Below are 22,912 nucleotides of genomic sequence, written 5' to 3'. Positions count from 1 at the left end.
TATGGCAGCCAAGTGGCTTGACCTTTATTAGTGAGCCTGGTTACCCCCTCTCGGAACTACAGACTTAGAAATCGCCAGCTCATATACAGTGCATAAAATATATTTATATATATACCCTTATACACCATTTTAATAAAAAATATCACAACATTCTTCTAAGTCCCTCGGGAAGAGTGAAAGACGCGCACGTTCATTTTCAGAGCTCCTAGACCTTCCTATAAGAAGTTAGCCAAAAAGTAGCTTCGAAAAACGCTTAGGTTAAGTTTCAGAGTTGCTTCTAATGTACCGAAGCTGGACTTAGACATAATTTCACTCTCACAACATTATGGCTGGTTGGAGACAGTCCGAACCACAAGTACCGGGTCCATGGTTCTGGGCGTATACTGGGGGGACGGGGGGGACTCCCATTAAACCCTGACTATACCGGGGATACGCTTATCACAATGCCTTTCTGGTCTGTGCTGAAGCAGGGCATTCTGGCAGCCAAGTGGCTTGACCTTTATTAGTGAGCCTGGTTACCCCCTCTCGGAACCACAGACTTAGAAATCGCCAGCTCATATACAGTGCATAAAATATATTTATATATATATACCCTTATACACCATTTTAATAAAAAATATCACAAAATTCTTCTAAGTCCCTCGGGAAGAGTGAAAGACGCGCACGTTCATTTTCAGAGCTCCTAGACCTTCCCATAAGAAGTTAGCCAAAAAGTAGCTTCGAAAAACGCTTAGGTGAAGTTTCAGAGTTGCTTCTAATGTACCAAAGCTGGACTTAGACATAATTTCACTCTCACAACATTATGGCTGGTTGGAGACAGTCCGAACCACAAGTACCGGGTCCATGGTTCTGGGCGTATACTGGGGGGACGGGGACGACTCCCATTAACCCCTGACTATACCGGGTGTACGCTTATCACAATGCCTTTCTGGTCTGTGCTGAAGCAGGGCATTCTGGCAGCCAAGTGGCTTGACCTTTATTAGTGAGCCTGGTTACCCCCTCTCGGAACAACAGACTTAGAAATCGCCAGCTCATATACAGTGCATAAAATATATTTATATATATACCCTTATACACCATTTTAATAAAAAATATCACAAAATTCTTCTAAGTCCCTCGGGAAGAGTGAAAGACGCGCACGTTAATTTTCAGAGCTCCTAGACCTTCCTATAAGAAGTTAGCCTAAAAGTAGCTTCGAAAACCGCTTAGGTTAAGTTTCAGAGTTGCTTCTAATGTACCAAAGCTGGACTTAGACATAATTTCACTCTCACAACATTATGGCTGGTTGGAGACAGTCCGAACCACAAGTACCGGGTCCATGGTTCTGGGCGTATACTGGGGGGACGGGGGGACTCCCATTAACCCCTGACTATACCGGGGATACGCTTATCACAATGCCTTTCTGGTCTGTGCTGAAGCAGGGCATTCTGGCAGCCAAGTGGCTTGACCTTTATTAGTGAGCCTGGTTACCCCCTCTCGGAACCACAGACTTAGAAATCGCCAGCTCATATACAGTGCATAAAATATATTTATATATATACCCTTATACACCATTTTAATAAAAAATATCACAAAATTCTTCTAAGTCCCTTGGGAAGAGTGAAAGATGCGCACGTTCATTTTCAGAGCTCCTAGACCTTCCCATAAGAAGTTAGCCAAAAAGTAGCTTCGAAAAACGCTTAGGTTAAGTTTCAGAGTTGCTTCTAATGTACCGAAGCTGGACTTAACATAATTTACTCTCACAACATTATGGCTGGTTGGAGACAGTCCGAACCACAAGTACCGGGTCCATGGTTCTGGGCGTATACTGGGGGGACGGGGGGGACTCCCATTAACCCCTGACTATACCGGGGATACGCTTATCACAATGCCTTTCTGGTCTGTGCTGAAGCAGGGCATTCTGGCAGCCAAGTGGCTTGACCTTTATTAGTGAGCCTGGTTACCCCCTCTCGGAACAACAGACTTAGAAATCGCCAGCTCATATACAGTGCATAAAATATATTTATATATATATACCCTTATACACCATTTTAATAAAAAATATCACAAAATTCTTCTAAGTCCCTCGGGAAGAGTGAAAGACGCGCACGTTCATTTTCAGAGCTCCTAGACCTTCCCATAAGAAGTTAGCCAAAAAGTAGCTTCGAAAAACGCTTAGGTGAAGTTTCAGAGTTGCTTCTAATGTACCAAAGCTGGACTTAGACATAATTTCACTCTCACAACATTATGGCTGGTTGGAGACAGTCCGAACCACAAGTACCGGGTCCATGGTTCTGGGCGTATACTGGGGGGACGGGGACGACTCCCATTAACCCCTGACTATACCGGGTGTACGCTTATCACAATGCCTTTCTGGTCTGTGCTGAAGCAGGGCATTCTGGCAGCCAAGTGGCTTGACCTTTATTAGTGAGCCTGGTTACCCCCTCTCGGAACCACAGACTTAGAAATCGCCAGCTCATATACAGTGCATAAAATATATTTATATATATACCCTTATACACCATTTTAATAAAAAATATCACAAAATTCTTCTAAGTCCCTCGGGAAGAGTGAAAGACGCGCACGTTAATTTTCAGAGCTCCTAGACCTCCCATAAGAAGTTAGCCAAAAAGTAGCTTCGAAAAACGCTTAGGTGAAGTTTCAGAGTTGCTTCTAATGTACCAAAGCTGGACTTAGACATAATTTCACTCTCACAACATTATGGCTGGTTGGAGACAGTCCGAACCACAAGTACCGGGTCCATGGTTCTGGGCGTATACTGGGGGGACGGGGACGACTCCCATTAACCCCTGACTATACCGGGGATACGCTTATCACAATGCCTTTCTGGTCTGTGCTGAAGCAGGGCATTCTGGCAGCCAAGTGGCTTGACCTTTATTAGTGAGCCTGGTTACCCCCTCTCGGAACAACAGACTTAGAAATCGCCAGCTCATATACAGTGCATAAAATATATTTATATATATACCCTTATACACCATTTTAATAAAAAATATCACAAAATTCTTCTAAGTCCCTCGGGAAGAGTGAAAGACGCGCACGTTCATTTTCAGAGCTCCTAGACCTTCCTATAAGAAGTTAGCCTAAAAGTAGCTTCGAAAAACGCTTAGGTTAAGTTTCAGAGTTGCTTCTAATGTACCAAAGCTGGACTTAGACATAATTTCACTCTCACAACATTATGGCTGGTTGGAGACAGTCCGAACCACAAGTACCGGGTCCATGGTTCTGGGCGTATACTGGGGGGACGGGGGGACTCCCATTAACCCCTGACTATACCGGGGATACGCTTATCAAAATGCCTTTCTGGTCTGTGCTGAAGCAGGGCATTCTGGCAGCCAAGTGGCTTGACCTTTATTAGTGAGCCTGGTTACCCCCTCTCGGAACCACAGACTTAGAAATCGCCAGCTCATATACAGTGCATAAAATATATTTATATATATACCCTTATACACCATTTTAATAAAAAATATCACAAAATTCTTCTAAGTCCCTTGGGAAGAGTGAAAGATGCGCACGTTCATTTTCAGAGCTCCTAGACCTTCCCATAAGAAGTTAGCCAAAAAGTAGCTTCGAAAAACGCTTAGGTTAAGTTTCAGAGTTGCTTCTAATGTACCGAAGCTGGACTTAACATAATTTACTCTCACAACATTATGGCTGGTTGGAGACAGTCCGAACCACAAGTACCGGGTCCATGGTTCTGGGCGTATACTGGGGGGACGGGGGGGACTCCCATTAACCCCTGACTATACCGGGGATACGCTTATCACAATGCCTTTCTGGTCTATGCTGAAGCAGGGCATTCTGGCAGCCAAGTGGCTTGACCTTTATTAGTGAGCCTGGTTACCCCCTCTCGGAACAACAGACTTAGAAATCGCCAGCTCATATACAGTGCATAAAATATATTTATATATATACCCTTATACACCATTTTAATAAAAAATATCACAACATTCTTCTAAGTCCCTCGGGAAGAGTGAAAGACGCGCACGTTCATTTTCAGAGCTCCAAGACCTTCCTATAAGAAGTTAGCCAAAAAGTAGCTTCGAAAAACGCTTAGGTTAAGTTTCAGAGTTGCTTCTAATGTACCAAAGCTGGACTTAGACATAATTTCACTCTCACAACATTATGGCTGGTTGGAGACAGTCCGAACCACAAGTACCGGGTCCATGGTTCTGGGCGTATACTGGGGGGACGGGGACGACTCCCATTAACCCCTGACTATACCGGGTGTACGCTTATCACAATGCCTTTCTGGTCTGTGCTGAAGCAGGGCATTCTGGCAGCCAAGTGGCTTGACCTTTATTAGTGAGCCTGGTTACCCCCTCTCGGAACCACAGACTTAGAAATCGCCAGCTCATATACAGTGCATAAAATATATTTATATATATACCCTTATACACCATTTTAATAAAAAATATCACAAAATTCTTCTAAGTCCCTCGGGAAGAGTGAAAGACGCGCACGTTAATTTTCAGAGCTCCTAGACCTCCCATAAGAAGTTAGCCAAAAAGTAGCTTCGAAAAACGCTTAGGTGAAGTTTCAGAGTTGCTTCTAATGTACCAAAGCTGGACTTAGACATAATTTCACTCTCACAACATTATGGCTGGTTGGAGACAGTCCGAACCACAAGTACCGGGTCCATGGTTCTGGGCGTATACTGGGGGGACGGGGACGACTCCCATTAACCCCTGACTATACCGGGGATACGCTTATCACAATGCCTTTCTGGTCTGTGCTGAAGCAGGGCATTCTGGCAGCCAAGTGGCTTGACCTTTATTAGTGAGCCTGGTTACCCCCTCTCGGAACAACAGACTTAGAAATCGCCAGCTCATATACAGTGCATAAAATATATTTATATATATACCCTTATACACCATTTTAATAAAAAATATCACAAAATTCTTCTAAGTCCCTCGGGAAGAGTGAAAGACGCGCACGTTCATTTTCAGAGCTCCTAGACCTTCCTATAAGAAGTTAGCCTAAAAGTAGCTTCGAAAAACGCTTAGGTTAAGTTTCAGAGTTGCTTCTAATGTACCAAAGCTGGACTTAGACATAATTTCACTCTCACAACATTATGGCTGGTTGGAGACAGTCCGAACCACAAGTACCGGGTCCATGGTTCTGGGCGTATACTGGGGGGACGGGGGGACTCCCATTAACCCCTGACTATACCGGGGATACGCTTATCAAAATGCCTTTCTGGTCTGTGCTGAAGCAGGGCATTCTGGCAGCCAAGTGGCTTGACCTTTATTAGTGAGCCTGGTTACCCCCTCTCGGAACCACAGACTTAGAAATCGCCAGCTCATATACAGTGCATAAAATATATTTATATATATACCCTTATACACCATTTTAATAAAAAATATCACAAAATTCTTCTAAGTCCCTTGGGAAGAGTGAAAGATGCGCACGTTCATTTTCAGAGCTCCTAGACCTTCCCATAAGAAGTTAGCCAAAAAGTAGCTTCGAAAAACGCTTAGGTTAAGTTTCAGAGTTGCTTCTAATGTACCGAAGCTGGACTTAACATAATTTACTCTCACAACATTATGGCTGGTTGGAGACAGTCCGAACCACAAGTACCGGGTCCATGGTTCTGGGCGTATACTGGGGGGACGGGGGGGACTCCCATTAACCCCTGACTATACCGGGGATACGCTTATCACAATGCCTTTCTGGTCTATGCTGAAGCAGGGCATTCTGGCAGCCAAGTGGCTTGACCTTTATTAGTGAGCCTGGTTACCCCCTCTCGGAACAACAGACTTAGAAATCGCCAGCTCATATACAGTGCATAAAATATATTTATATATATACCCTTATACACCATTTTAATAAAAAATATCACAACATTCTTCTAAGTCCCTCGGGAAGAGTGAAAGACGCGCACGTTCATTTTCAGAGCTCCAAGACCTTCCTATAAGAAGTTAGCCAAAAAGTAGCTTCGAAAAACGCTTAGGTTAAGTTTCAGAGTTGCTTCTAATGTACCGAAGCTGGACTTAGACATAATTTCACTCTCACAACATTATGGCTGGTTGGAGACAGTCCGAACCACAAGTACCGGGTCCATGGTTCTGGGCGTATACTGGGGGGACGGGGACGACTCCCATTAACCCCTGACTATACCGGGTGTACGCTTATCACAATGCCTTTCTGGTCTGTGCTGAAGCAGGGCATTCTGGCAGCCAAGTGGCTTGACCTTTATTAGTGAGCCTGGTTACCCCCTCTCGGAACCACAGACTTAGAAATCGCCAGCTCATATACAGTGCATAAAATATATTTATATATATACCCTTATACACCATTTTAATAAAAAATATCACAAAATTCTTCTAAGTCCCTCGGGAAGAGTGAAAGACGCGCACGTTCATTTTCAGAGCTCCTAGACCTCCCATGAGAAGTTAGCCAAAAAGTAGCTTCGAAAAACGCTTAGGTGAAGTTTCAGAGTTGCTTCTAATGTACCAAAGCTGGACTTAGACATAATTTCACTCTCACAACATTATGGCTGGTTGGAGACAGTCCGAACCACAAGTACCGGGTCCATGGTTCTGGGCGTATACTGGGGGGACGGGGGGACTCCCATTAACCCTTACTATACCGGGGATACGCTTATCACAATGCCTTTCTGGTCTGTGCTGAAGCAGGGCATTCTGGCAGCCAAGTGGCTTGACCTTTATTAGTGAGCCTGGTTACCCCCTCTCGGAACCACAGACTTAGAAATCGCCAGCTCATATACAGTGCATAAAATATATTTATATATATACCCTTATACACCATTTTAATAAAAAATATCACAAAATTCTTCCAAGTCCCTTGGGAAGAGTGAAAGATGCGCACGTTCATTTTCAGAGCTCCTAGACCTTCCCATAAGAAGTTAGCCAAAAAGTAGCTTCGAAAAACGCTTAGGTTAAGTTTCAGAGTTGCTTCTAATGTACCGAAGCTGGACTTAACATAATTTACTCTCACAACATTATGGCTGGTTGGAGACAGTCCGAACCACAAGTACCGGGTCCATGGTTCTGGGCGTATACTGGGGGGACGGGGGGGACTCCCATTAACCCCTGACTATACCGGGGATACGCTTATCACAATGCCTTTCTGGTCTGTGCTGAAGCAGGGCATTCTGGCAGCCAAGTGGCTTGACCTTTATTAGTGAGCCTGGTTACCCCCTCTCGGAACAACAGACTTAGAAATCGCCAGCTCATATACAGTGCATAAAATATATTTATATATATACCCTTATACACCATTTTAATAAAAAATATCACAACATTCTTCTAAGTCCCTCGGGAAGAGTGAAAGACGCGCACGTTCATTTTCAGAGCTCCTAGACCTTCCTATAAGAAGTTAGCCAAAAAGTAGCTTCGAAAAACGCTTAGGTTAAGTTTCAGAGTTGCTTCTAATGTACCGAAGCGGGACTTAGACATAATTTCACTCTCACAATATTATGGCTGGTTGGAGACAGTCCGAACCACAAGTACCGGGTCCATGGTTCTGGGCGTATACTGGGGGGACGGGGGGACTCCCATTAAACCCTGACTATACCGGGGATACGCTTATCACAATAACTTTCTGGTCTGTGCTGAAGCAGGGCATTCTGGCAGCCAAGTGGCTTGACCTTTATTAGTGAGCCTGGTTACCCCCTCTCGGAACAACAGACTTAGAAATCGCCAGCTCATATACAGTGCATAAAATATATTTATATATATACCCTTATACACCATTTTAATAAAAAATATCACAAAATTCTTCTAAGTCCCTCGGGAAGAGTGAAAGACGCGCACGTTCATTTTCAGAGCTCCTAGACCTTCCTATAAGAAGTTAGCCTAAAAGTAGCTTCGAAAAACGCTTAGGTTAAGTTTCAGAGTTGCTTCTAATGTACCAAAGCTGGACTTAGACATAATTTCACTCTCACAACATTATGGCTGGTTGGAGACAGTCCGAACCACAAGTACCGGGTCCATGGTTCTGGGCGTATACTGGGGGGACGGACTGGGGGGACGGGGGGACTCCCATTAACCCCTGACTATACCGGGGATACGCTTATCACAATGCCTTTCTGGTCTGTGCTGAAGCAGGGCATTCTGGCAGCCAAGTGGCTTGACCTTTATTAGTGAGCCTGGTTACCCCCTCTCGGAACCACAGACTTAGAAATCGCCAGCTCATATACAGTGCATAAAATATATTTATATATATACCCTTATACACCATTTTAATAAAAAATATCACAAAATTCTTCTAAGTCCCTTGGGAAGAGTGAAAGATGCGCACGTTCATTTTCAGAGCTCCTAGACCTTCCCATAAGAAGTTAGCCAAAAAGTAGCTTCGAAAAACGCTTAGGTTAAGTTTCAGAGTTGCTTCTAATGTACCGAAGCTGGACTTAACATAATTTACTCTCACAACATTATGGCTGGTTGGAGACAGTCCGAACCACAAGTACCGGGTCCATGGTTCTGGGCGTATACTGGGGGGACGGGGGGGACTCCCATTAACCCCTGACTATACCGGGGATACGCTTATCACAATGCCTTTCTGGTCTGTGCTGAAGCAGGGCATTCTGGCAGCCAAGTGGCTTGACCTTTATTAGTGAGCCTGGTTACCCCCTCTCGGAACAACAGACTTAGAAATCGCCAGCTCATATACAGTGCATAAAATATATTTATATATATACCCTTATACACCATTTTAATAAAAAATATCACAACATTCTTCTAAGTCCCTCGGGAAGAGTGAAAGACGCGCACGTTCATTTTCAGAGCTCCTAGACCTTCCTATAAGAAGTTAGCCAAAAAGTAGCTTCGAAAAACGCTTAGGTTAAGTTTCAGAGTTGCTTCTAATGTACCGAAGCGGGACTTAGACATAATTTCACTCTCACAACATTATGGCTGGTTGGAGACAGTCCGAACCACAAGTACCGGGTCCATGGTTCTGGGCGTATACTGGGGGGACGGGGGGACTCCCATTAAACCCTGACTATACCGGGGATACGCTTATCACAATGCCTTTCTGGTCTGTGCTGAAGCAGGGCATTCTGGCAGCCAAGTGGCTTGACCTTTATTAGTGAGCCTGGTTACCCCCTCTCGGAACCACAGACTTAGAAATCGCCAGCTCATATACAGTGCATAAAATATATTTATATATATATACCCTTATACACCATTTTAATAAAAAATATCACAAAATTCTTCTAAGTCCCTCGGGAAATGTGAAAGACGCGCACGTTCATTTTCAGAGCTCCTAGACCTTCCCATAAGAAGTTAGCCAAAAAGTAGCTTCGAAAAACGCTTAGGTGAAGTTTCAGAGTTGCTTCTAATGTACCAAAGCTGGACTTAGACATAATTTCACTCTCACAACATTATGGCTGGTTGGAGACAGTCCGAACCACAAGTACCGGGTCCATGGTTCTGGGCGTATACTGGGGGGACGGGGACGACTCCCATTAACCCCTGACTATACCGGGTGTACGCTTATCACAATGCCTTTCTGGTCTGTGCTGAAGCAGGGCATTCTGGCAGCCAAGTGGCTTGACCTTTATTAGTGAGCCTGGTTACCCCCTCTCGGAACCACAGACTTAGAAATCGCCAGCTCATATACAGTGCATAAAATATATTTATATATATACCCTTATACACCATTTTAATAAAAAATATCACAAAATTCTTCTAAGTCCCTCGGGAAGAGTGAAAGACGCGCACGTTCATTTTCAGAGCTCCTAGACCTCCCATAAGAAGTTAGCCAAAAAGTAGCTTCGAAAAACGCTTAGGTGAAGTTTCAGAGTTGCTTCTAATGTACCAAAGCTGGACTTAGACATAATTTCACTCTCACAACATTATGGCTGGTTGGAGACAGTCCGAACCACAAGTACCGGGTCCATGGTTCTGGGCGTATACTGGGGGGACGGGGACGACTCCCATTAACCCCTGACTATACCGGGGATACGCTTATCACAATGCCTTTCTGGTCTGTGCTGAAGCAGGGCATTCTGGCAGCCAAGTGGCTTGACCTTTATTAGTGAGCCTGGTTACCCCCTCTCGGAACCACAGACTTAGAAATCGCCAGCTCATATACAGTGCATAAAATATATTTATATATATATACCCTTATACACCATTTTAATAAAAAATATCACAAAATTCTTCTAAGTCCCTCGGGAAATGTGAAAGACGCGCACGTTCATTTTCAGAGCTCCTAGACCTTCCCATAAGAAGTTAGCCAAAAAGTAGCTTCGAAAAACGCTTAGGTGAAGTTTCAGAGTTGCTTCTAATGTACCAAAGCTGGACTTAGACATAATTTCACTCTCACAACATTATGGCTGGTTGGAGACAGTCCGAACCACAAGTACCGGGTCCATGGTTCTGGGCGTATACTGGGGGGACGGGGACGACTCCCATTAACCCCTGACTATACCGGGTGTACGCTTATCACAATGCCTTTCTGGTCTGTGCTGAAGCAGGGCATTCTGGCAGCCAAGTGGCTTGACCTTTATTAGTGAGCCTGGTTACCCCCTCTCGGAACCACAGACTTAGAAATCGCCAGCTCATATACAGTGCATAAAATATATTTATATATATACCCTTATACACCATTTTAATAAAAAATATCACAAAATTCTTCTAAGTCCCTCGGGAAGAGTGAAAGACGCGCACGTTCATTTTCAGAGCTCCTAGACCTCCCATAAGAAGTTAGCCAAAAAGTAGCTTCGAAAAACGCTTAGGTGAAGTTTCAGAGTTGCTTCTAATGTACCAAAGCTGGACTTAGACATAATTTCACTCTCACAACATTATGGCTGGTTGGAGACAGTCCGAACCACAAGTACCGGGTCCATGGTTCTGGGCGTATACTGGGGGGACGGGGACGACTCCCATTAACCCCTGACTATACCGGGGATACGCTTATCACAATGCCTTTCTGGTCTGTGCTGAAGCAGGGCATTCTGGCAGCCAAGTGGCTTGACCTTTATTAGTGAGCCTGGTTACCCCCTCTCGGAACAACAGACTTAGAAATCGCCAGCTCATATACAGTGCATAAAATATATTTATATATATACCCTTATACACCATTTTAATAAAAAATATCACAAAATTCTTCTAAGTCCCTCGGGAAGAGTGAAAGACACGCACGTTCATTTTCAGAGCTCCTAGACCTTCCTATAAGAAGTTAGCCTAAAAGTAGCTTCGAAAAACGCTTAGGTTAAGTTTCAGAGTTGCTTCTAATGTACCAAAGCTGGACTTAGACATAATTTCACTCTCACAACATTATGGCTGGTTGGAGACAGTCCGAACCACAAGTACCGGGTCCATGGTTCTGGGCGTATACTGGGGGGACGGGGGGACTCCCATTAACCCCTGACTATACCGGGGATACGCTTATCACAATGCCTTTCTGGTCTGTGCTGAAGCAGGGCATTCTGGCAGCCAAGTGGCTTGACCTTTATTAGTGAGCCTGGTTACCCCCTCTCGGAACCACAGACTTAGAAATCGCCAGCTCATATACAGTGCATAAAATATATTTATATATATACCCTTATACACCATTTTAATAAAAAATATCACAAAATTCTTCTAAGTCCCTTGGGAAGAGTGAAAGATGCGCACGTTCATTTTCAGAGCTCCTAGACCTTCCCATAAGAAGTTAGCCAAAAAGTAGCTTCGAAAAACGCTTAGGTTAAGTTTCAGAGTTGCTTCTAATGTACCGAAGCTGGACTTAACATAATTTACTCTCACAACATTATGGCTGGTTGGAGACAGTCCGAACCACAAGTACCGGGTCCATGGTTCTGGGCGTATACTGGGGGGACGGGGGGGACTCCCATTAACCCCTGACTATACCGGGGATACGCTTATCACAATGCCTTTCTGGTCTATGCTGAAGCAGGGCATTCTGGCAGCCAAGTGGCTTGACCTTTATTAGTGAGCCTGGTTACCCCCTCTCGGAACAACAGACTTAGAAATCGCCAGCTCATATACAGTGCATAAAATATATTTATATATATACCCTTATACACCATTTTAATAAAAAATATCACAACATTCTTCTAAGTCCCTCGGGAAGAGTGAAAGACGCGCACGTTCATTTTCAGAGCTCCTAGACCTTCCCATAAGAAGTTAGCCAAAAAGTAGCTTCGAAAAACGCTTAGGTTAAGTTTCAGAGTTGCTTCTAATGTACCGAAGCTGGACTTAACATAATTTACTCTCACAACATTATGGCTGGTTGGAGACAGTCCGAACCACAAGTACCGGGTCCATGGTTCTGGGCGTATACTGGGGGGACGGGGGGGACTCCCATTAACCCCTGACTATACCGGGGATACGCTTATCACAATGCCTTTCTGGTCTATGCTGAAGCAGGGCATTCTGGCAGCCAAGTGGCTTGACCTTTATTAGTGAGCCTGGTTACCCCCTCTCGGAACAACAGACTTAGAAATCGCCAGCTCATATACAGTGCATAAAATATATTTATATATATACCCTTATACACCATTTTAATAAAAAATATCACAACATTCTTCTAAGTCCCTCGGGAAGAGTGAAAGACGCGCACGTTCATTTTCAGAGCTCCTAGACCTTCCTATAAGAAGTTAGCCTAAAAGTAGCTTCGAAAAACGCTTAGGTTAAGTTTCAGAGTTGCTTCTAATGTACCAAAGCTGGACTTAGACATAATTTCACTCTCACAACATTATGGCTGGTTGGAGACAGTCCGAACCACAAGTACCGGGTCCATGGTTCTGGGCGTATACTGGGGGGACGGGGACGACTCCCATTAACCCCTGACTATACCGGGTGTACGCTTATCACAATGCCTTTCTGGTCTGTGCTGAAGCAGGGCATTCTGGCAGCCAAGTGGCTTGACCTTTATTAGTGAGCCTGGTTACCCCCTCTCGGAACCACAGACTTAGAAATCGCCAGCTCATATACAGTGCATAAAATATATTTATATATATACCCTTATACACCATTTTAATAAAAAATATCACAAAATTCTTCTAAGTCCCTCGGGAAGAGTGAAAGACGCGCACGTTCATTTTCAGAGCTCCTAGACCTCCCATGAGAAGTTAGCCAAAAAGTAGCTTCGAAAAACGCTTAGGTGAAGTTTCAGAGTTGCTTCTAATGTACCAAAGCTGGACTTAGACATAATTTCACTCTCACAACATTATGGCTGGTTGGAGACAGTCCGAACCACAAGTACCGGGTCCATGGTTCTGGGCGTATACTGGGGGGACGGGGGGGACTCCCATTAACCCCTGACTATACCGGGGATACGCTTATCACAATGCCTTTCTGGTCTATGCTGAAGCAGGGCATTCTGGCAGCCAAGTGGCTTGACCTTTATTAGTGAGCCTGGTTACCCCCTCTCGGAACAACAGACTTAGAAATCGCCAGCTCATATACAGTGCATAAAATATATTTATATATATACCCTTATACACCATTTTAATAAAAAATATCACAACATTCTTCTAAGTCCCTCGGGAAGAGTGAAAGACGCGCACGTTCATTTTCAGAGCTCCTAGACCTTCCCATAAGAAGTTAGCCAAAAAGTAGCTTCGAAAAACGCTTAGGTTAAGTTTCAGAGTTGCTTCTAATGTACCGAAGCTGGACTTAACATAATTTACTCTCACAACATTATGGCTGGTTGGAGACAGTCCGAACCACAAGTACCGGGTCCATGGTTCTGGGCGTATACTGGGGGGACGGGGGGGACTCCCATTAACCCCTGACTATACCGGGGATACGCTTATCACAATGCCTTTCTGGTCTATGCTGAAGCAGGGCATTCTGGCAGCCAAGTGGCTTGACCTTTATTAGTGAGCCTGGTTACCCCCTCTCGGAACAACAGACTTAGAAATCGCCAGCTCATATACAGTGCATAAAATATATTTATATATATACCCTTATACACCATTTTAATAAAAAATATCACAACATTCTTCTAAGTCCCTCGGGAAGAGTGAAAGACGCGCACGTTCATTTTCAGAGCTCCTAGACCTTCCTATAAGAAGTTAGCCAAAAAGTAGCTTCGAAAAACGCTTAGGTGAAGTTTCAGAGTTGCTTCTAATGTACCAAAGCTGGACTTAGACATAATTTCACTCTCACAACATTATGGCTGGTTGGAGACAGTCCGAACCACAAGTACCGGGTCCATGGTTCTGGGCGTATACTGGGGGGACGGGGACGACTCCCATTAACCCCTGACTATACCGGGGATACGCTTATCACAATGCCTTTCTGGTCTGTGCTGAAGCAGGGCATTCTGGCAGCCAAGTGGCTTGACCTTTATTAGTGAGCCTGGTTACCCCCTCTCGGAACAACAGACTTAGAAATCGCCAGCTCATATACAGTGCATAAAATATATTTATATATATACCCTTATACACCATTTTAATAAAAAATATCACAAAATTCTTCTAAGTCCCTCGGGAAGAGTGAAAGACGCGCACGTTCATTTTCAGAGCTCCTAGACCTTCCTATAAGAAGTTAGCCTAAAAGTAGCTTCGAAAAACGCTTAGGTTAAGTTTCAGAGTTGCTTCTAATGTACCAAAGCTGGACTTAGACATAATTTCACTCTCACAACATTATGGCTGGTTGGAGACAGTCCGAACCACAAGTACCGGGTCCATGGTTCTGGGCGTATACTGGGGGGACGGGGGGACTCCCATTAACCCCTGACTATACCGGGGATACGCTTATCACAATGCCTTTCTGGTCTGTGCTGAAGCAGGGCATTCTGGCAGCCAAGTGGCTTGACCTTTATTAGTGAGCCTGGTTACCCCCTCTCGGAACCACAGACTTAGAAATCGCCAGCTCATATACAGTGCATAAAATATATTTATATATATACCCTTATACACCATTTTAATAAAAAATATCACAAAATTCTTCTAAGTCCCTTGGGAAGAGTGAAAGATGCGCACGTTCATTTTCAGAGCTCCTAGACCTTCCCATAAGAAGTTAGCCAAAAAGTAGCTTCGAAAAACGCTTAGGTTAAGTTTCAGAGTTGCTTCTAATGTACCGAAGCTGGACTTAACATAATTTACTCTCACAACATTATGGCTGGTTGGAGACAGTCCGAACCACAAGTACCGGGTCCATGGTTCTGGGCGTATACTGGGGGGACGGGGGGGACTCCCATTAACCCCTGACTATACCGGGGATACGCTTATCACAATGCCTTTCTGGTCTATGCTGAAGCAGGGCATTCTGGCAGCCAAGTGGCTTGACCTTTATTAGTGAGCCTGGTTACCCCCTCTCGGAACAACAGACTTAGAAATCGCCAGCTCATATACAGTGCATAAAATATATTTATATATATACCCTTATACACCATTTTAATAAAAAATATCACAACATTCTTCTAAGTCCCTCGGGAAGAGTGAAAGACGCGCACGTTCATTTTCAGAGCTCCTAGACCTTCCTATAAGAAGTTGGCCAAAAAGTAGCTTCGAAAAACGCTTAGGTTAAGTTTCAGAGTTGCTTCTAATGTACCGAAGCTGGACTTAGACATAATTTCACTCTCACAACATTATGGCTGGTTGGAGACAGTCCGAACCACAAGTACCGGGTCCATGGTTCTGGGCGTATACTGGGGGGACGGGGGGGACTCCCATTAACCCCTGACTATACCGGGGATACACTTATCACAATGCCTTTCTGGTCTGTGCTGAAGCAGGGCATTCTGGCAGCCATGTGGCTTGACCTTAATTAGTGAGCCTGGTTACCCCCTCTTGGAACCACAGACTTAGAAATCGCCAGCTCATATACAGTGCATAAAATATATTTATATATATACCCTTATACACCATTTTAATAAAAAATATCACAAAATTCTTCTAAGTCCCTCGGGAAGAGTGAAAGACGCGCACGTTCATTTTCAGAGCTCCTAGACCTTCTAATAAGAAGTTAGCCAAAAAGTAGCTTCGAAAAACGCTTAGGTGAAGTTTCAGAGTTGCTTCTAATGTACCAAAGCTGGACTTAGACATAATTTCACTCTCACAACATTATGGCTGGTTGGAGACAGTCCGAACCACAAGTACCGGGTCCATGGTTCTGGGCGTATACTGGGGGGACGGGGACGACTCCCATTAACCCCTGACTATACCGGGGATACGCTTATCACAATGCCTTTCTGGTCTGTGCTGAAGCAGGGCATTCTGGCAGCCAAGTGGCTTGACCTTTATTAGTGAGCCTGGTTACCCCCTCTCGGAACCACAGACTTAGAAATCGCCAGCTCATATACAGTGCATAAAATATATTTATATATATATATACCCTTATACACCATTTTAATAAAAAATATCACAAAATTCTTCTAAGTCCCTCGGGAAGAGTGAAAGACGCGCACGTTCATTTTCAGAGCTCCTAGACCTTCCCATAAGAAGTTAGCCAAAAAGTAGCTTCGAAAAACGCTTAGGTGAAGTTTCAGAGTTGCTTCTAATGTACCAAAGCTGGACTTAGACATAATTTCACTCTCACAACATTATGGCTGGTTGGAGACAGTCCGAACCACAAGTACCGGGTCCATGGTTCTGGGCGTATACTGGGGGGACGGGGACGACTCCCATTAACCCCTGACTATACCGGGGATACGCTTATCACAATGCCTTTCTGGTCTGTGCTGAAGCAGGGCATTCTGGCAGCCAAGTGGCTTGACCTTTATTAGTGAGCCTGGTTACCCCCTCTCGGAACCACAGACTTAGAAATCGCCAGCTCATATACAGTGCATAAAATATATTTATATATATACCCTTATACACCATTTTAATAAAAAATATCACAAAATTCTTCTAAGTCCCTTGGGAAGAGTGAAAGATGCGCACGTTCATTTTCAGAGCTCCTAGACCTTCCCATAAGAAGTTAGCCAAAAAGTAGCTTCGAAAAACGCTTAGGTTAAGTTTCAGAGTTGCTTCTAATGTACCGAAGCTGGACTTAACATAATTTACTCTCACAACATTATGGCTGGTTGGAGACAGTCCGAACCACAAGTACCGGGTCCATGGTTCTGGGCGTATACTGGGGGGACGGGGACGACTCCCATTAACCCCTGACTATACCGGGTGTACGCTTATCACAATGCCTTTCTGGTCTGTGCTGAAGCAGGGCATTCTGGCAGCCAAGTGGCTTGACCTTTATTAGTGAGCCTGGTTACCCCCTCTCGGAACCACAGACTTAGAAATCGCCAGCTCATATACAGTGCATAAAATATATTTATATATATACCCTTATACACCATTTTAATAAAAAATATCACAAAATTCTTCTAAGTCCCTCGGGAAGAGTGAAAGACGCGCACGTTCATTTTCAGAGCTCCTAGACCTTCCCATAAGAAGTTAGCCAAAAAGTAGCTTCGAAAAACGCTTAGGTGAAGTTTCAGAGTTGCTTCTAATGTACCAAAGCTGGACTTAGACATAATTTCACTCTCACAACATTATGGCTGGTTGGAGACAGTCCGAACCACAAGTACCGGGTCCATGGTTCTGGGCGTATACTGGGGGGACGGGGGGACTCCCATTAACCCCTGACTATACCGGGGATACGCTTATCACAATGCCTTTCTGGTCTGTGCTGAAGCAGGGCATTCTGGCAGCCAAGTGGCTTGACCTTTATTAGTGAGCCTGGTTACCCCCTCTCGGAACCACAGACTTAGAAATCGCCAGCTCATATACAGTGCATAAAATATATTTATATATATACCCTTATACACCATTTTAATAAAAAATATCACAAAATTCTTCTAAGTCCCTTGGGAAGAGTGAAAGATGCGCACGTTCATTTTCAGAGCTCCTAGACCTTCCCATAAGAAGTTAGCCAAAAAGTAGCTTCGAAAAACGCTTAGGTTAAGTTTCAGAGTTGCTTCTAATGTACCAAAGCTGGACTTAGACATAATTTCACTCTCACAACATTATGGCTGGTTGGAGACAGTCCGAACCACAAGTACCGGGTCCATGGTTCTGGGCGTATACTGGGGGGACGGGGGGACTCCCATTAACCCCTGACTATACCGGGGATACGCTTATCACAATGCCTTTCTGGTCTGTGCTGAAGCAGGGCATTCTGGCAGCCAAGTGGCTTGACCTTTATTAGTGAGCCTGGTTACCCCCTCTCGGAACCACAGACTTAGAAATCGCCAGCTCATATACAGTGCATAAAATATATTTATATATATACCCTTATACACCATTTTAATAAAAAATATCACAAAATTCTTCTAAGTCCCTTGGGAAGAGTGAAAGATGCGCACGTTCATTTTCAGAGCTCCTAGACCTTCCCATAAGAAGTTAGCCAAAAAGTAGCTTCGAAAAACGCTTAGGTTAAGTTTCAGAGTTGCTTCTAATGTACCGAAGCTGGACTTAACATAATTTACTCTCACAACATTATGGCTGGTTGGAGACAGTCCGAACCACAAGTACCGGGTCCATGGTTCTGGGCGTATACTGGGGGGACGGGGGGGACTCCCATTAACCCCTGACTATACCGGGGATACGCTTATCACAATGCCTTTCTGGTCTATGCTGAAGCAGGGCATTCTGGCAGCCAAGTGGCTTGACCTTTATTAGTGAGCCTGGTTACCCCCTCTCGGAACAACAGACTTAGAAATCGCCAGCTCATATACAGTGCATAAAATATATTTATATATATACCCTTATACACCATTTTAATAAAAAATATCACAACATTCTTCTAAGTCCCTCGGGAAGAGTGAAAGACGCGCACGTTCATTTTCAGAGCTCCTAGACCTTCCTATAAGAAGTTGGCCAAAAAGTAGCTTCGAAAAACGCTTAGGTTAAGTTTCAGAGTTGCTTCTAATGTACCGAAGCTGGACTTAGACATAATTTCACTCTCACAACATTATGGCTGGTTGGAGACAGTCCGAACCACAAGTACCGGGTCCATGGTTCTGGGCGTATACTGGGGGGACGGGGGGGACTCCCATTAACCCCTGACTATACCGGGGATACACTTATCACAATGCCTTTCTGGTCTGTGCTGAAGCAGGGCATTCTGGCAGCCATGTGGCTTGACCTTAATTAGTGAGCCTGGTTACCCCCTCTTGGAACCACAGACTTAGAAATCGCCAGCTCATATACAGTGCATAAAATATATTTATATATATACCCTTATACACCATTTTAATAAAAAATATCACAAAATTCTTCTAAGTCCCTCGGGAAGAGTGAAAGACGCGCACGTTCATTTTCAGAGCTCCTAGACCTTCTAATAAGAAGTTAGCCAAAAAGTAGCTTCGAAAAACGCTTAGGTGAAGTTTCAGAGTTGCTTCTAATGTACCAAAGCTGGACTTAGACATAATTTCACTCTCACAACATTATGGCTGGTTGGAGACAGTCCGAACCACAAGTACCGGGTCCATGGTTCTGGGCGTATACTGGGGGGACGGGGACGACTCCCATTAACCCCTGACTATACCGGGGATACGCTTATCACAATGCCTTTCTGGTCTGTGCTGAAGCAGGGCATTCGGGCAGCCAAGTGGCTTGACCTTTATTAGTGAGCCTGGTTACCCCCTCTCGGAACCACAGACTTAGAAATCGCCAGCTCATATACAGTGCATAAAATATATTTATATATATATACCCTTATACACCATTTTAATAAAAAATATCACAAAATTCTTCTAAGTCCCTCGGGAAGAGTGAAAGACGCGCACGTTCATTTTCAGAGCTCCTAGACCTCCCATAAGAAGTTAGCCAAAAAGTAGCTTCGAAAAACGCTTAGGTGAAGTTTCAGAGTTGCTTCTAATGTACCAAAGCTGGACTTAGACATAATTTCACTCTCACAACATTATGGCTGGTTGGAGACAGTCCGAACCACAAGTACCGGGTCCATGGTTCTGGGCGTATACTGGGGGGACGGGGACGACTCCCATTAACCCCTGACTATACCGGGGATACGCTTATCACAATGCCTTTCTGGTCTGTGCTGAAGCAGGGCATTCTGGCAGCCAAGTGGCTTGACCTTTATTAGTGAGCCTGGTTACCCCCTCTCGGAACCACAGACTTAGAAATCGCCAGCTCATATACAGTGCATAAAATATATTTATATATATACCCTTATACACCATTTTAATAAAAAATATCACAAAATTCTTCTAAGTCCCTTGGGAAGAGTGAAAGATGCGCACGTTCATTTTCAGAGCTCCTAGACCTTCCCATAAGAAGTTAGCCAAAAAGTAGCTTCGAAAAACGCTTAGGTTAAGTTTCAGAGTTGCTTCTAATGTACCGAAGCTGGACTTAACATAATTTACTCTCACAACATTATGGCTGGTTGGAGACAGTCCGAACCACAAGTACCGGGTCCATGGTTCTGGGCGTATACTGGGGGGACGGGGACGACTCCCATTAACCCCTGACTATACCGGGTGTACGCTTATCACAATGCCTTTCTGGTCTGTGCTGAAGCAGGGCATTCTGGCAGCCAAGTGGCTTGACCTTTATTAGTGAGCCTGGTTACCCCCTCTCGGAACCACAGACTTAGAAATCGCCAGCTCATATACAGTGCATAAAATATATTTATATATATATACCCTTATACACCATTTTAATAAAAAATATCACAAAATTCTTCTAAGTCCCTCGGGAAGAGTGAAAGACGCGCACGTTCATTTTCAGAGCTCCTAGACCTTCCCATAAGAAGTTAGCCAAAAAGTAGCTTCGAAAAACGCTTAGGTGAAGTTTCAGAGTTGCTTCTAATGTACCAAAGCTGGACTTAGACATAATTTCACTCTCACAACATTATGGCTGGTTGGAGACAGTCCGAACCACAAGTACCGGGTCCATGGTTCTGGGCGTATACTGGGGGGACGGGGACGACTCCCATTAACCCCTGACTATACCGGGGATACGCTTATCACAATGCCTTTCTGGTCTGTGCTGAAGCAGGGCATTCTGGCAGCCAAGTGGCTTGACCTTTATTAGTGAGCCTGGTTACCCCCTCTCGGAACCACAGACTTAGAAATCGCCAGCTCATATACAGTGCATAAATTATATTTATATATATACCCTTATACACCATTTTAATAAAAAATATCACAAAATTCTTCTAAGTCCCTCGGGAAGAGTGAAAGACGCGCACGTTCATTTTCAGAGCTCCTAGACCTCCCATAAGAAGTTAGCCAAAAAGTAGCTTCGAAAAACGCTTAGGTGAAGTTTCAGAGTTGCTTCTAATGTACCAAAGCTGGACTTAGACATAATTTCACTCTCACAACATTATGGCTGGTTGGAGACAGTCCGAACCACAAGTACCGGGTCCATGGTTCTGGGCGTATACTGGGGGGACGGGGACGACTCCCATTAACCCCTGACTATACCGGGGATACGCTTATCACAATGCCTTTCTGGTCTGTGCTGAAGCAGGGCATTCTGGCAGCCAAGAGGCTTGACCTTTATTAGTGAGCCTGGTTACCCCCTCTCGGAACAACAGACTTAGAAATCGCCAGCTCATATACAGTGCATAAAATATATTTATATATATACCCTTATACACCATTTTAATAAAAAATATCACAAAATTCTTCTAAGTCCCTCGGGAAGAGTGAAAGACGCGCACGTTCATTTTCAGAGCTCCTAGACCTTCCTATAAGAAGTTAGCCTAAAAGTAGCTTCGAAAAACGCTTAGGTTAAGTTTCAGAGTTGCTTCTAATGTACCAAAGCTGGACTTAGACATAATTTCACTCTCACAACATTATGGCTGGTTGGAGACAGTCCGAAACACAAGTACCGGGTCCATGGTTCTGGGCGTATACTGGGGGGACGGGGGGACTCCCATTAACCCCTGACTATACCGGGGATACGCTTATCACAATGCCTTTCTGGTCTGTGCTGAAGCAGGGCATTCTGGCAGCCAAGTGGCTTGACCTTTATTAGTGAGCCTGGTTACCCCCTCTCGGAACCACAGACTTAGAAATCGCCAGCTCATATACAGTGCATAAAATATATTTATATATATACCCTTATACACCATTTTAATAAAAAATATCACAAAATTCTTCTAAGTCCCTCGGGAAGAGTGAAAGACGCGCACGTTCATTTTCAGAGCTCCTAGACCTTCCCATAAGAAGTTAGCCAAAAAGTAGCTTCGAAAAACGCTTAGGTTAAGTTTCAGAGTTGCTTCTAATGTACCGAAGCTGGACTTAACATAATTTCACTCTCACAACATTATGGCTGGTTGGAGACAGTCCGAACCACAAGTACCGGGTCCATGGTTCTGGGCGTATACTGGGGGGACGGGGACGACTCCCATTAACCCCTGACTATACCGGGGATACGCTTATCACAATGCCTTTCTGGTCTGTGCTGAAGCAGGGCATTCTGGCACCCAAGTGGCTTGACCTTTATTAGTGAGCCTGGTTACCCCCTCTCGGAACCACAGACTTAGAAATCGCCAGCTCATATACAGTGCATAAAATATATTTATATATATATACCCTTATACACCATTTTAATAAAAAATATCACAAAATTCTTCTAAGTCCCTCGGGAAGAGTGAAAGACGCGCACGTTCATTTTCAGAGCTCCTAGACCTCCCATAAGAAGTTAGCCAAAAAGTAGCTTCGAAAAACGCTTAGGTGAAGTTTCAGAGTTGCTTCTAATGTACCAAAGCTGGACTTAGACATAATTTCACTCTCACAACATTATGGCTGGTTGGAGACAGTCCGAACCACAAGTACCGGGTCCATGGTTCTGGGCGTATACTGGGGGGACGGGGACGACTCCCATTAACCCCTGACTATACCGGGGATACGCTTATCACAATGCCTTTCTGGTCTGTGCTGAAGCAGGGCATTCTGGCAGCCAAGTGGCTTGACCTTTATTAGTGAGCCTGGTTACCCCCTCTCGGAACAACAGACTTAGAAATCGCCAGCTCATATACAGTGCATAAAATATATTTATATATATACCCTTATACACCAT

The sequence above is a fragment of the Ascaphus truei genome, chromosome 4, assembly GCF_040206685.1.
Source record: "Ascaphus truei isolate aAscTru1 chromosome 4, aAscTru1.hap1, whole genome shotgun sequence".
Classification (NCBI taxonomy): domain Eukaryota; kingdom Metazoa; phylum Chordata; class Amphibia; order Anura; family Ascaphidae; genus Ascaphus; species Ascaphus truei.
This window is presented reverse-complemented; position numbering follows the sequence as displayed.